Below are 12,885 nucleotides of genomic sequence, written 5' to 3'. Positions count from 1 at the left end.
TTAATGTCATCTTCTACAAGTTTGTAGTTTTTGGCTTTACATTTAATTCTGTGATCCTTTTTGAGTTAATTTTGTGTAAATTTTGTAGATGTTTTTTAATGTCATCTTCTACAAGTTTGTAGTTTTTGGCTTTACATTTAATTCTGTGATCCTTTTTGAGTTAATTTTGTGTAAGTTTTGTTTTACACTTTAAAAATTTATAAAATATTTCATGCATACAGATAGATGTAAAAACTAATGTAATGACCCACATATAAAGTACCTAGCAAATGGCTTTATAAAATAACATTTTACCTTGTAAATCTACATTAAATCCAAAATAAATGCAGTTGAGTCCCCTGTGAATCCCTCTTAATTTCATCTCTCTCTTATTCTCAGAACTAATCAATTCTGTGAATTTGGTATTTTTCAAATTCAATCCATGCAATGTTTTTATAGTTTATTAAATATTTATGTCTCACATGGTAGTGTTATATATTGTTTATATAGCATATCATATATAGAGTAATTGGTATCGTATAATACCATATATAATTGATATTGTTTTACAAGTTTTAAAATATCACATTAACAGTATGTGTATTACATATACTTCAGCAACGTGCTTATTTCAAAACAGCATTGTTTATGTGATTTAGAGGATTTTTTTTCCATAGGAAAGAATATGTTAATTGAGAGCTATGTAATGTTGAAGAGTTAATTTATTATTGGTTGTAATTTTATTTTGGTTTCTCATATTAGCATAGATATAGTTCTGACCTGAGGGTTAAATTTTTGAATGCTCAAACATTATATCTTTAATATTTGTAAGGTGGTATGTTTTTAGAGGCTTACTAAATTAATACTTTTTAAAATAAAAAAATAGTACTATCTTTGTTTTAGGAATTTTTTTGGGGTGTGTGTGTGTGAGGGGAATTTTTAGAATGCACACACAAGTGAGATTCGATTGTTGATATGGTATGGTGTTTCGCAGCTAACCTGTTGAGGATACTCAACAGAAGCCAGAAAAACAATTATTTAAACTGTGTTGCTAGTTGGAGAGCCTGCCTTTGATAGATTTCTTTCTGAGGGCTCTTTTTAAGTTGTGGATTTTCTTTAACCACTAGTTTCTGAAAGAAAATACCGTTTCTAGGTTAAATCAGAAGATCTCTACAATTCAGAGTGTAGGTAAAGCTGCAGCTTCCTCCATTAGCTTCAGGAAAGTGACTTGATTTCTGTAGGGGTAAGAAGGATTGACTAATTATTTATGCTGATCTATGCAGCCAGTTTCATCCAGTAAAATCAGAAGCTGTCGTTCTTTGTAGAATTTCCTGTGACCTAAATTAAATCTGTACCATACAAGATTGCCATCTTTAGAGAAGGCTACTCCCATTGTCTGCTGTGTTAATTGTGCATGCTAACCTGTCACTGTTAATTTAATTATTATTGCTCATTAAAAAACCTTTAACTGGTGTCTAGTTTGAGTTCTGTAGCAAACAAAAACAAAACAAAACAAGCTTGTGTTTGTACACATTTGAAAAATAATGACCTCTCTCTCCCCCCAAGATCATTTATTATAGGTTGCAGAAAGCTGTATAATGACATTTCCAATCCCGATTATTTTTCTATTGACATCTTGAGAAATCTGTTCTGTTGTAAAGCATCATTGGCAGATTCAGTTGTAACTTAGAACAGCCTAAAATGCCAAGAGAAGTGACCTTCAAGTTCCTGCTCTTCCTACTCAACTCTTGCATGAAATGCTGAAATAGTTTCTCCCCTGTGTTCTCTTCAAGGATAAAATGGGTTCCAGATTTCTTCTCTTTGCACCCGTCTTCTGTTAAAAGACTGTGTTCATGCTGGTGCTATACTAATAAAGGGGTACTGAAAAGTGACTTTTTCCTATTGAATTTTCCAGAGTTCATTGTTTGCATTATGCTGTGGTTTGTATCATTTTATTCACAGGAATTGGCCCTTGGCATATGTTTTGTAACATTATCTCTAAGACAAAGGTGTAAATTAAAAATTGAGTTAGTGTAGAATCTTTATGCCAGAGTATAGTATATCTTCTGTTTGTGATTTTATGTTTTGGTCTTTATATTACAGGTGATGTACTCAGACATCAGGATGTTATAGTCCTGTTAATTTCAGACAAATAATCAAATTTTAAGTTTGGTCATGTTACTTTTTAGGTTATTGATTATAATCTCAGTGATTATTCTTCCTTGATTTTTAAAAATCGATATTTACTGAAGTTTTCTTCTCTCAAGTGAAATATTTCTGGCTCCTTTAAAAATAAATAATATTACTTTTGTCTTAGCATACATAGAACAGTTTTGCTTTGTGTGTGTGTGTGTGTGTGTGTGTGTGTGTGTTTTAAAGTAGAGCTCTCATGACTGTATCGTCTTGTCTCATTTAAGTTTATTTGGATTTCCTTTACTCCCCTGTTTCCTATACTTTTGGAGCATGCAATCATGCTTCTCACTGCTGGCATCCTGAGGGTTAGGCCCATCTCTTACTGGTTATTTTGTTGTCTTTGTCTATTTCCCTATCACTACTCATTTTGCTTCCTCCCATAAACACCCACTCTAATCTAGTTAATATATGTCTTTAGATATTTGTGTATCTTTGGAAAATACATAGTGTTTGGAAAACAGTAGTGTTTGTGTATCTTTGGAAAATACATAGTGTGTAAGTTTGTAATTTTCATGAATGTCATTTGGCTGTACATCTCATTTTATTTTTTTAAATTCGGCTTTTAAATACTTAAATGATGTATCTTTTTTGCTGTAGATAATTCTGGTTCATTACTTTTGACTGCTGTAGAGTATTCGGTCATGTGCATATTCTTACCCATGCATACTATGTATCCATCTTACTTACACACTCCCCTAAGTGGCATTTATGTACTATAAACAATACTGCAATAATAATCTTCATTTTATTTTGTGGAGATACATGCTGAGGAGTGGTATTGGTGGGTTGTTGGGAGTCCATTATTAAGTTTACTAAGTATTGCCAAATTGCTCTGAGAACAGCCAGACAGTTTATACTCCTTTGAGCTGTGCATGAGGATTCAGACCATTTTTCAGCGTAAGCAATGTGGCAACCTAATTGGCCTGAAGAGTTGCTCTTATGGACATGATTGATAAACTCCCAAATTATTTGTCTATAAATAAAGTAAAACCAAAATGGGTTACTGTCAGCCCTCTACTCAAAAGATACTCATGTATGGAAAAGCTGCCTTGGTTCCTGATATAGGTTCATGTAAAGGGAGATTTTTGATGAAAAAATATAAGGGTGAGCCCTCATTGCCAAATAACTCAGCATGCTGTGAATATTAGATTCTTTGTGCCCAGCATGGTTCTTGTAATACAAACGTGAATGAGGCAGAATCTTTGCTCCTGAAGCTCTTTAGTTGTGGGACAAGTGAGTACAGTACTTTGTGATTATCTTTTTTGGGGTGATCTGTTTGCTTCTTCTGTGAGAAGTTGGCTCTGGTCATAGCAGCCCTGCTTGAGTCACTGTTACTCTTTCTGCCTTGCTTTCTAAAATTAAGATTCACAGGTACCTGGCCTATTAACTATGGCCATTCAGGATCCCATCAGTCCATCATCCTGCCTGACCTAGTAAAAGATCCGCTAGGAAGGGGTGTTAGTGTGGTCTTTGCATCCCGACGTATGTGGTGTTTGGGGTGGGAGGGATGGCATGTTAAAAGTCCCTTTGAATTGGTACAGTGGAAATCAGAAAATATTATCTAGAAGTATGGATTAATTAAATGTAGGAAGAGGCAGCATGATGTATATGGCAAGAAGGCAGATAATAGTGCTGGGCAAAATAGCAGACAGAACACATTTCCCAGCCTTCACTCATCTAAATTCTCATTGAAAAGACCAATAGATAAATACATGGATGGGGAAAAAAAACCCCTTCATATGTGTTAGAAACTAGAGCTTGATGCTGCTCATATGCCAGAAAACCTAGGATAATTTTTGGTAGGCAGTTCTTCAGTGTAGGAGAACTCCTAACTTGGGAGGGGCAGGGGCACCTGGCTGGCTCAGTCCATAGAGTGTGCAACTCTTGATCTCAAGGTTGTGAGTTCAAGCCCCATGTTGGGTGTAGAGATTATTTTTTAAAAAATGATAAAATATACCTGAAAAATTAAATATATATATATTTAAAAATTAAATATATATATATAATATATATATATATATATATATTAATTTGGGAAGGGCAGTCTTTTTCTTTTTTTTTTTAAGAGACAAAGAGCATGAGCAGGAAAGGAGCAGAGAGAGAGGCAGACACAGAGTATGAAGCAGGCTCCAGGCTCTGAGCTGTCAGCATAGAGCCCATTGCAGAGCTCAAACTCATTAGCGGTGAGATCATGACCTGAGCTGAAGTTGGATGCCCAATTTTCGGAGCCACCCAGGCTGCCCGGGAACAGCAATCTTGAAGAGTGGTCCCACAAGGCACCTTATTTATATTTCTCTTGGAGCTCCTGGTTGGTTCAGTCATTAAGCATCTTACTTTGGCTCGGGTCATGATCTCACGACTAGTGAGTTTGAGTCCCACATGAGGTAATTTCGAGCCTGGCTTCTGGTGAGCATGAGCCCCGCCTGCTTCCACTGAGCTCAAACCCCATTTCAGGTGAGTCCTGTTTGTTTCTTCCTTCCTTCCTTCCTTCCTTCCTTCCTTCCTTCCTTCCTTCCTTCCTTCCTTCCTTCCTTCCTTCCTTCCTCTTTCTCTCTTTCCTCCTCCTCCTCCTGCTCCTCCTGCTCCTGCTTCTCCTCCTCCTCCTCTTCCTCTTCCCCTCCTTGCCCCTCCTGGGATTCTCTCTCTGCCTCTCACTCAGTTGCACCCTCTCTCTCAAAAAAAATTTGTCTCTTGCCTCCCAGACCAGAAGTATTGGTACTTTGTAAATAGTGTTCATAGACCCACAGTTTGCTGCTAATACCTCCCTAGAAGGTACCTATCTACATAAGCAGCCTAGTCCCTATGTTAGCAGCTGTCAACACCACTATTTCAAACTCTATCCAGGTTGTTTGATCTCCCAGCTAGCAATGGAGTGAGGTTTTTGGTCTCAAAAAGATTCAGTCATTAAAAGCTATGAAAGCTGAATATCAGTTATAAGAAGAGAGCAATCTGATAGGATTCTAAAGGGATAGAAAATATAGTTACCAAAATAAAATCTGCTGTAGATGCAGTGAGTAGCAAATTAGAAAAACTTGTGAAATCTTTCCCAGGGTAGTATAAAGGCAAAAGGTGGGGAAATGAAGATGATTGGAAAATAAGGTTAAGTCTGGAGATAAAATGTACAAATAATAGGAATTTTGGAAAGAGTGAGATGGAGCAGATAATAGTAGAAGAAAACATTTCTGACTCAATGAGAAATATGAAAATATATTCTTCTGGACTTTCCAAATTTGGAGGCATTTCTGCTAGTGACGCTATGAAAGGAACTGAACTGATGAAAGCCAACCTCTAAATTCTCCCATGAAAGATCAGAACAACAGGCAGGATCAACAGGTGGAAAGCCAGCAAGATGGGAGGCCTTTTTCCAGGACTAAAGGGTCATCAGGACCCAAAAGACTGCATGGTGGGGTATGATCATTAGAAAAAAGAAAGAGTTAAATTGCTATATACAGGTGATAATGATGATCAACCTAAAAATTGAAGAAAATTATTACTTGAAAACCCATTTGAACTAGTATTAAGTTATATGGTGTGTACCAGGAATTTTCAGTAACATCTAGTTAGCAGCTGTAGTGAAAAAAAATCCAACAAGTATTTAGAAAGAACACCCCTAAGAAAGAAGAGAAGTTATTTTAAGAAAACTTAATTTTACAACACCACATAAAGAGACTTAAAGAAGTAGAGATTAAACATGTTTCTGATTAGGAAGACTTGGTATCTTGTGGATTCCTTTCAAGTCAATGAATTTAATACAGTCCTAGTAAACATCCTAACCAACCGTTTTGATCAGAGGTGGGATGGTAGTAGAATTTAACAAATTTTTCTGAAACTGATCTAGAAGAATATGGTTAAGAGAAGAATTTTGAAGGAATGGTGTTATAGAGTTGGAATTGTACTACCATGTATTAGAAGATTTTATAAACCTGTAATAATTAAAACCATATGGTAATGACTAAGAATAGAACATCTATAGTCCTGAAAAAAAAAAAAGACATATTAGTATATGATAGTGCTATCATTTCAATTCACTGGAAGAAAGAATGAATTAGTTAACAAATGGTGGTAGGAAAATTGGTTTAGAAACTGGAAGATTATAAATTTATTCATACTTTGCACCTTAAACTTAGTCTTGGACTTCCGATGGATAAGATATTGAAATATTCTTATAATGGAATAGAAGAATTTGAGGAAATATATATGTAAGCATATGATCAATTAGTGGAGAAAGGCTTTCCTGTTTTTAACATTTAAGAAAATATTTCTTACACATATATAATTTTTAGAAGAAAGAAATATATAAGCAAAAAGAAGTAAAAAATTCCCAGAATTCCACCCAGTCCAAGACCACCATTGATAGCATGCTGGTTGTATATAGGAGGGTTCCTTTAAACGCAAAATAAAATGAAGAAAGCACATAAAAAGTGATTTGGCAGGACTCCTGGGTGGCTCAGTCAGTTGGGTGCCTGACTCTTGATTTTGGCTCAGGTCGTGATCCCAGGGTTGTGGAATCAAGCCCTGCTTTGGGTTCTGCACTGAGTGTGAAGCCTGTGTAGGATTCTCTCTCTCTCCCCTTTTACCCATTCCCCCGCTCACATGCACTCTGTCTCTTTCTCTCCCTCTCTTAAAGAAAAAGAAAAATGATTTGGCTGCAAGGAAAAAACAAAGGTGTCAAATATTGTTAAAATTAAAAGACAAATGTTGACGATGAGCAAATATGGATGCCACATGATAACAACTTAACACCTTTCATAAAAGAAGAGGTCTCAGAAGTGAGTAAGAAATTAAATAACTGAATAGGAAAATGTGTTGTCATGAATAAGCAGTTTGTCAAGGAAAACATAGAAACAATCAGTAAACATGGTAAAACATTGTCAGTCTCATTAGTTAACAAAAAAATTGAAAATAAAACTGCAATGAGATACTTTTTAAAAAATTGAGATACTTTGGGGCACCTGGGTGGCTCAGTTGGTTGAGCGTCTGACTCTTGATTTTGACTCAGGTATGATGTCATGGTTCGTGCATTGGGCTCTTCACTGATAGTGTGGAGCCTGCTTGAGATTCTCTCTCACTCTCTCTCTCTCCACCCCTCCTTTGTGCACATGTGCTGTCTCTCTATCAAAATAAATCAACATTAAAAAAAAATTGAGATACTTTTTAAATCTACCAGATTGCTAAGACTTTTAAAAATAATTTCCCTGTTTTAATAATAAAATAGCATGATTTTATTTCTTTAAACAAGCACCCCAGCATTTATAAATCCAAATGAATATTTACCTTTCAAATAAGTGTGTTTGAGAATAGATGCCAGTGTGGAAGATGTTGCTTAGAAACAGCCACTGTCATTAATAAAATTTGTATTTTCCTCAAGCTTTTCTGTTAAAAAAACTTACTAAGAATCAAATAAAGTATTACATGGTGATCATATCTTACTTTTTTTAGGTTCAGGAAACAATCAGCCCTTGTGTTTTGGTAAAAAGACCCAAATACTCATTGTTGATGAGGAGAAATATGGTCTTACATTGCTATGGGTAGAATCAAATGATATAGCCATTTTCTAGGACAGTGTAGAAAAATGTGTTAAAAGCATTTGTGATCTACATACCTTCTGACTCAACAGTTTTACTTAAAATAATACATACTAAAGAAACTATCAGCTGTGCAAAAAGACATATATTCTAGGATATTTGGTGTATATTACATATATACACATGTGTATATAAGGATATTTATGATATTAGAAATAATTAAAATAGAAAATTAATTGAATTTATTATATATGTATAACAGGATGCTGTGCAAAAATTAGGAATGCTTTAACAGATAATACTAAATCACAAAAACTGAGTATACACTTTAGACAAAACTCTGATCCTAGTTACTCATGCAATTATTAAGTCATTCACTCACAAGTATTAGTGACAACCCAGGCATTGTTCTAGATTCTAGAGATAGAATACTGCCTCGAGAAAAAATAAAAAAGATCATATCTTTGCCTTCATGGAATTTACAGTCTAATCATCAGAGACAGAAGAATAAATAAATAGTCAATCAGAGATAAGTGCTTTGGAGAAAGATATGGCACATGATAGGCAGAGAGAGAGAGGGAGAGAGAGAATCCCAAGCAGGCTCAGCATGGTCAGTGCATAGCTTGATGCAGGGCTTGAACTCAACAACCATGAGATCATGACCTGAGCTGAAATCAAGAGTCCAATGCTGAACTGACTGAACCACCCAGGCACCCCCACCTCTGTGTTTTTCAAATTTTCTATAATTACTACTTTTTTTTTTTTTAATTAAAAAAAAATTTTTTTTTTCAACGTTTATTTATTTTTGGGACAGAGAGAGACAGAGCATGAACGGGGGAGGGGCAGAGAGAGAGGGAGACACAGAATCGGAAACAGGCTCCAGGCTCTGAGCCGTCAGCCCAGAGCCTGACGCAGGGCTAGAACTCACGAACCGCGAGATCGTGACCTGGCTGAAGTCAGACGCTTAACGACTGCGCCACCCAGGTGCCCCTATAATTACTACTTTTAAAATAAGAAAAAAAAAATTAAAACGGACTTCTGCTTTTACTGTGCTCCCCCTTACCCCAATTTCAAAGTATTTAAAAAATTTAAGAATTATGTTTCTTTCCTTTTAGTGTTAGGCATTCCCTCTGTCTGGTAATTCAGATAGTGAGTAGGTCCAACTCTTAAATTAGAACCAAGATGTTAACTGACTAGTGAAATTGATTGAGGAAGGAAATTACACCTTTTTTCTTTCAGGGTAGAGAGGACTATATTCAGCATTTCCCCTATCATCTTTGTTTTCTTTTGTGAAGTGAAATTTAGAAACCTATTTTATTACATCTTTTGATAAATTTGATACTGTAAGGTTACATTTTTACTTATGTGTTCTGCTGTTATTACATCATCACCTGATGCAGAATAACTCAAGGACAAAACACTGTGCAGTACACATCAGTAGAATGGTCATGTCTGTCATCTTTACTAATGAATGTGAGTTGTGTTGCTGATTTTCTGAAAATCATTTGTATGAATCATTTGAATGTAGTACTATGAATTTTCTCCAGTGACTTACCTTTCTGATTTGCTTGATTATACCAAATGTTAGAGCACTTATAAACCAATTCAGTCTAAGCAAGGTGAGGGTTATAGTGGTTGAGAGTGTGCCAGTTGGCAGAGAGGGAAAAAAAAGTCACACTCACTTCAGACTTGGCTATAGATAATCTGCATGAATGATTTTCTTTTTAACGATAAATCAACAAAATTTCCATTATCTGGAAGCATAACTTGAGTTTTATTTAGCTGAAATAGTAACCCTTGCTTTGATTGGCAGTGTCTAGTCCTCTAACATTACCTAGGAATTGGCGATTCTGGCTTTTTGCTCTAAGAGTACCTTTCTAGGTGATGTGAGGAACACACTGGCCAAGGTAAAATTTTGCTTTGCTTTGTATTTTGGTTTGAAATCATGCTTTACTAGTAAATTGCAAATCTGGTCACACTTGTTTTACACTATTAGTTTCAGAAATAGCAAAATCACTTCATGGCCTGTTGGCTGTACTTTTGTCCATTAATAAAAATAAATGTGATTTTTTTAATAGAAAGAGAGAAATATCTCCTCTTACATTTTAGATTTTGAAGAAATTTATTTTTTGTAGTCTAAAAAATGTCCTGTATACCTTCTGTATCTTTCTATACCAACTGAGCAACTTGTATGGTAAATAAATATTTTGTTATATCTGATTTCTTTTTTTGTTTGCCTAATTGGAATATAAATATTTAGTTGTTTTCTAATGACCTAATACCTTTCTTTTAAGGTTTATTTATTTATTTTTGAGAGAGAGAGCGAGAGAGAGAGAGAGCGCGCGAGCGAGCACACAACCAGGGGAGGGGCAGAGAGAGAGGGAGACAGAATCCAAGGCAGGCTCCAGGCTCTGAGCTGTCAGCACAGAGCCCAACACTGGGCTGAACCCATGAACAATGAGATCATGACCTGAGCCGAAGTCGGACACTTAACCGACTGAGCCACCAAGACGCCCCTGTTTTCTGATGATCTAAAACCAGTATTGTTTCTTGAATGCTTAAGTGGAAACAATTCCTTTGCTTTAAAAACAGCTATCTTGCCTATAATGTTTATGCTTTCCAAATTTCTTAATTACTTCTATATGAATTATGTGTATCACTGGAAAGAAAAGAGACTGCCATCACTCAAACCCACGTTGAATCCCAGCTCTGCCACTGAGTAGCTAGCTGAATGAATAGCTGTCAGAGCCTCAATTTACTTATCAATATGACGACCTATATTATTGACCTGTTGTGTTATGCTTCCAGTATTATGCCTAGTGTGTGGTATGCAGCCAGTAAGCAATACTTGTTCTATTTCTTTTATTTTATATTTTAAATTTGGCTGTGTATTGAATAGAACCTTTGGTGATTTTGTTGCAGTACAATTTTTATATAGAGCACTTTTGAAGGCAGTCGAAAAAGAATATCAGTTACTAAATTTGGTCTACATGGTGTTAGATCTTTGACTTGGGTCTCGCCTTTTTTATTCTTTTTAAAGATATTTATTGCACAGTTTTACAGTATATTCAAAACATAGACTTGTGCCAGATACCTTGCAAGATCCCTGTGGTACAAGCTTGCTATATATTGTCTCTAAACCCCGTAACTGTAGATACATTTTTTTTTTTTAATTGAGGAAACTGAGGATGATACCTGGAAGGCTTTTAAAAAATGTATATGTAATAATGGGCCTGCCATTAGGGTTAAAATCCATATGGTATATTATAAAGTGATCTTCTGATGTATTGTTGGAGAATGAAGTTTCCATTATCAGACTTTAGTCATCTCCACTGGGACTGAGAGTAGTGGTCTTCAAGAAACTGTGAGAGAGATGAACTGTGGTATTAAAGTATCCTTGAAGTCAGTGTGAATGACTGTTAGTGCTAGAGGGTTTTTTCCTCCTCCTCCTCCTCCTCCTCCTCCTCCTCCTCCTCCTCCTCCTCCTCCACTCCTCCTTGCCCTCCCCCCCACAACATATGCTATTCCTACTTCCATAATGTGCTCATCAATTAATTCTTAAATCTTCCAAGTGTGAGTACCTTCCTTTAGTTTAGTCCTTTGGTTTTTGTAATAACATTGCAGTTTTTCTCCTTAAAACAGAATCTTTACAATGATTCTGATTATATCAAAAGGAAAATCTAACAAGTGTTTGAATTTTTTTCAAAGTTGATATGGTGTTTATCAGGGTTCACATAAGAGGAACTAACAGCTATCTATACTTAGTATTTCTTTTTTGTTAATTAGGAATATTTAATTATGGTCTTAGTGTATTTTGTTATTATTGACATAATGTTCCAAAATGTTTTTAAAAGTGGTCAGTTGTCACATATATTTATACATATGTTATAAAAAGGAACTTGTTTCATAATTATCTGCCTCTTACTTATGAGGAATATGAGTGTTAAAGAAATGCAGACAGATGTTTGGAGTACATTAGAGCCAAGTTTGATTTTTTTCATCTTGTTGGCATAGGAATTTACAGTGATTCATTGGGTTGTTTCTTTATTTAACTGGTTTCATTTTAAACATATCTTTGCCCCAACAATGATTTACTTAATTTAGAACAGTATTCTGATGAGTACAGGGACTAGTTTAATTTAACATCCAAATATTTGATTCTGTAATTATTAAAAATCAATATAAACATTTTACCACTGTGTTAGTAATCGTTTAAGAACACTTTTTAGTATGAAAATATTTGGTTATTTTCTTATTCCTAAAATCCTGGTTACTTATTTCTTATCTTTTTAAAATATAATTTGTCTAATGGTATTATTAATTATTACGTAAAACAAAGAGTCCCATCAAAAGTGTTTGGATTTTCTTTGCATATTCTGAAGATTAGGATTATTCTGCCTTGGTAAACTTAATTTCTGAGGATTTTCAAAATACGGTACAAGAAATAATTTTTCTTCTGTCTGCCTAAAGTATGAGCTCATTTGTCACTGGTAATTTTTTTATACATCTCACAAGTCAGGCTGCTTCCTAAACAGAATAATATCAGGAATATAATAAACCCTGATTGATTCCATGTTTAGGGGTAAATGAAGTAATATCAGATTCAGAACCATCTTGACATTTTAGGGAGTAGTCCTCCCACCATTGCTGGGATATTGGATCCAGAAGCCAAGAATGATTTTTTTTTTTTTTCTCCTAGATTACCAGCCAGGAAGTTTCTATGATGAGGGAAATATTCCCAGAGTTCAGAGAATGCTGTCATCATATGGGAAGTATAATTTGAAACAAGGAGAGAGGGAGTCCCAGAACATACCTAGCCCTACATTCCATTTATGCCAGAAGAAAGTGTAGTTTAATTTTCATTTTAATGAACTAGGTATGACTTTGTTTTGAAATGGTTCTGACATTTCTGTTACTATTGGAGATATTCCGTCCTTTTATTTCTCTTAGTTTAAAAGTTCTGTGTTTACCCCTCTGTTTAAAAGATTGCCAAGACCCAGAATGGTGTGGTTTTTGATGAGAGTAGTTGGAAGTGTTATTGATATTTCAGAGAATCCCTTTATCAAAGATAATTGGTCATAATGGTGAAGTTCATTATGTCATTTTCTCTAAAATCCAAAGATGACTCTGGGTAGAGATGGGGGACAGGGAAACAGGAGGAAGATGTTAAGTGTTCAACATAGAAGGC

General features: G+C 35.2%; 1 protein-coding gene across 6 annotated transcripts in view; it reads left to right on the top strand.

Annotated features, from left to right (window-relative positions):
• Window positions 1-12,885, top strand: part of PEAK1 (pseudopodium enriched atypical kinase 1) — a 303,506-nt gene that overhangs the window by 70,366 nt on the left and 220,255 nt on the right. The window contains exon 3 of one of the 6 annotated variants that reach the window (XM_045058996.1): window positions 6,800-6,941. The exons of the other annotated variants lie outside the window; for them this stretch is intronic. The gene's annotated coding sequence lies outside the window, so the exon portion shown is untranslated. The remainder of the gene's footprint in view (window positions 1-6,799; window positions 6,942-12,885) is intronic. 6 annotated transcript variants of the gene reach the window in all.

Source organism: Felis catus, chromosome B3 (genome assembly GCF_018350175.1).
Source record: "Felis catus isolate Fca126 chromosome B3, F.catus_Fca126_mat1.0, whole genome shotgun sequence".
NCBI lineage: Eukaryota > Metazoa > Chordata > Mammalia > Carnivora > Felidae > Felis > Felis catus.
The sequence above is the reverse complement of the archived record's forward strand: the minus strand, read 5'-3'. Positions and strand labels throughout refer to the sequence as shown.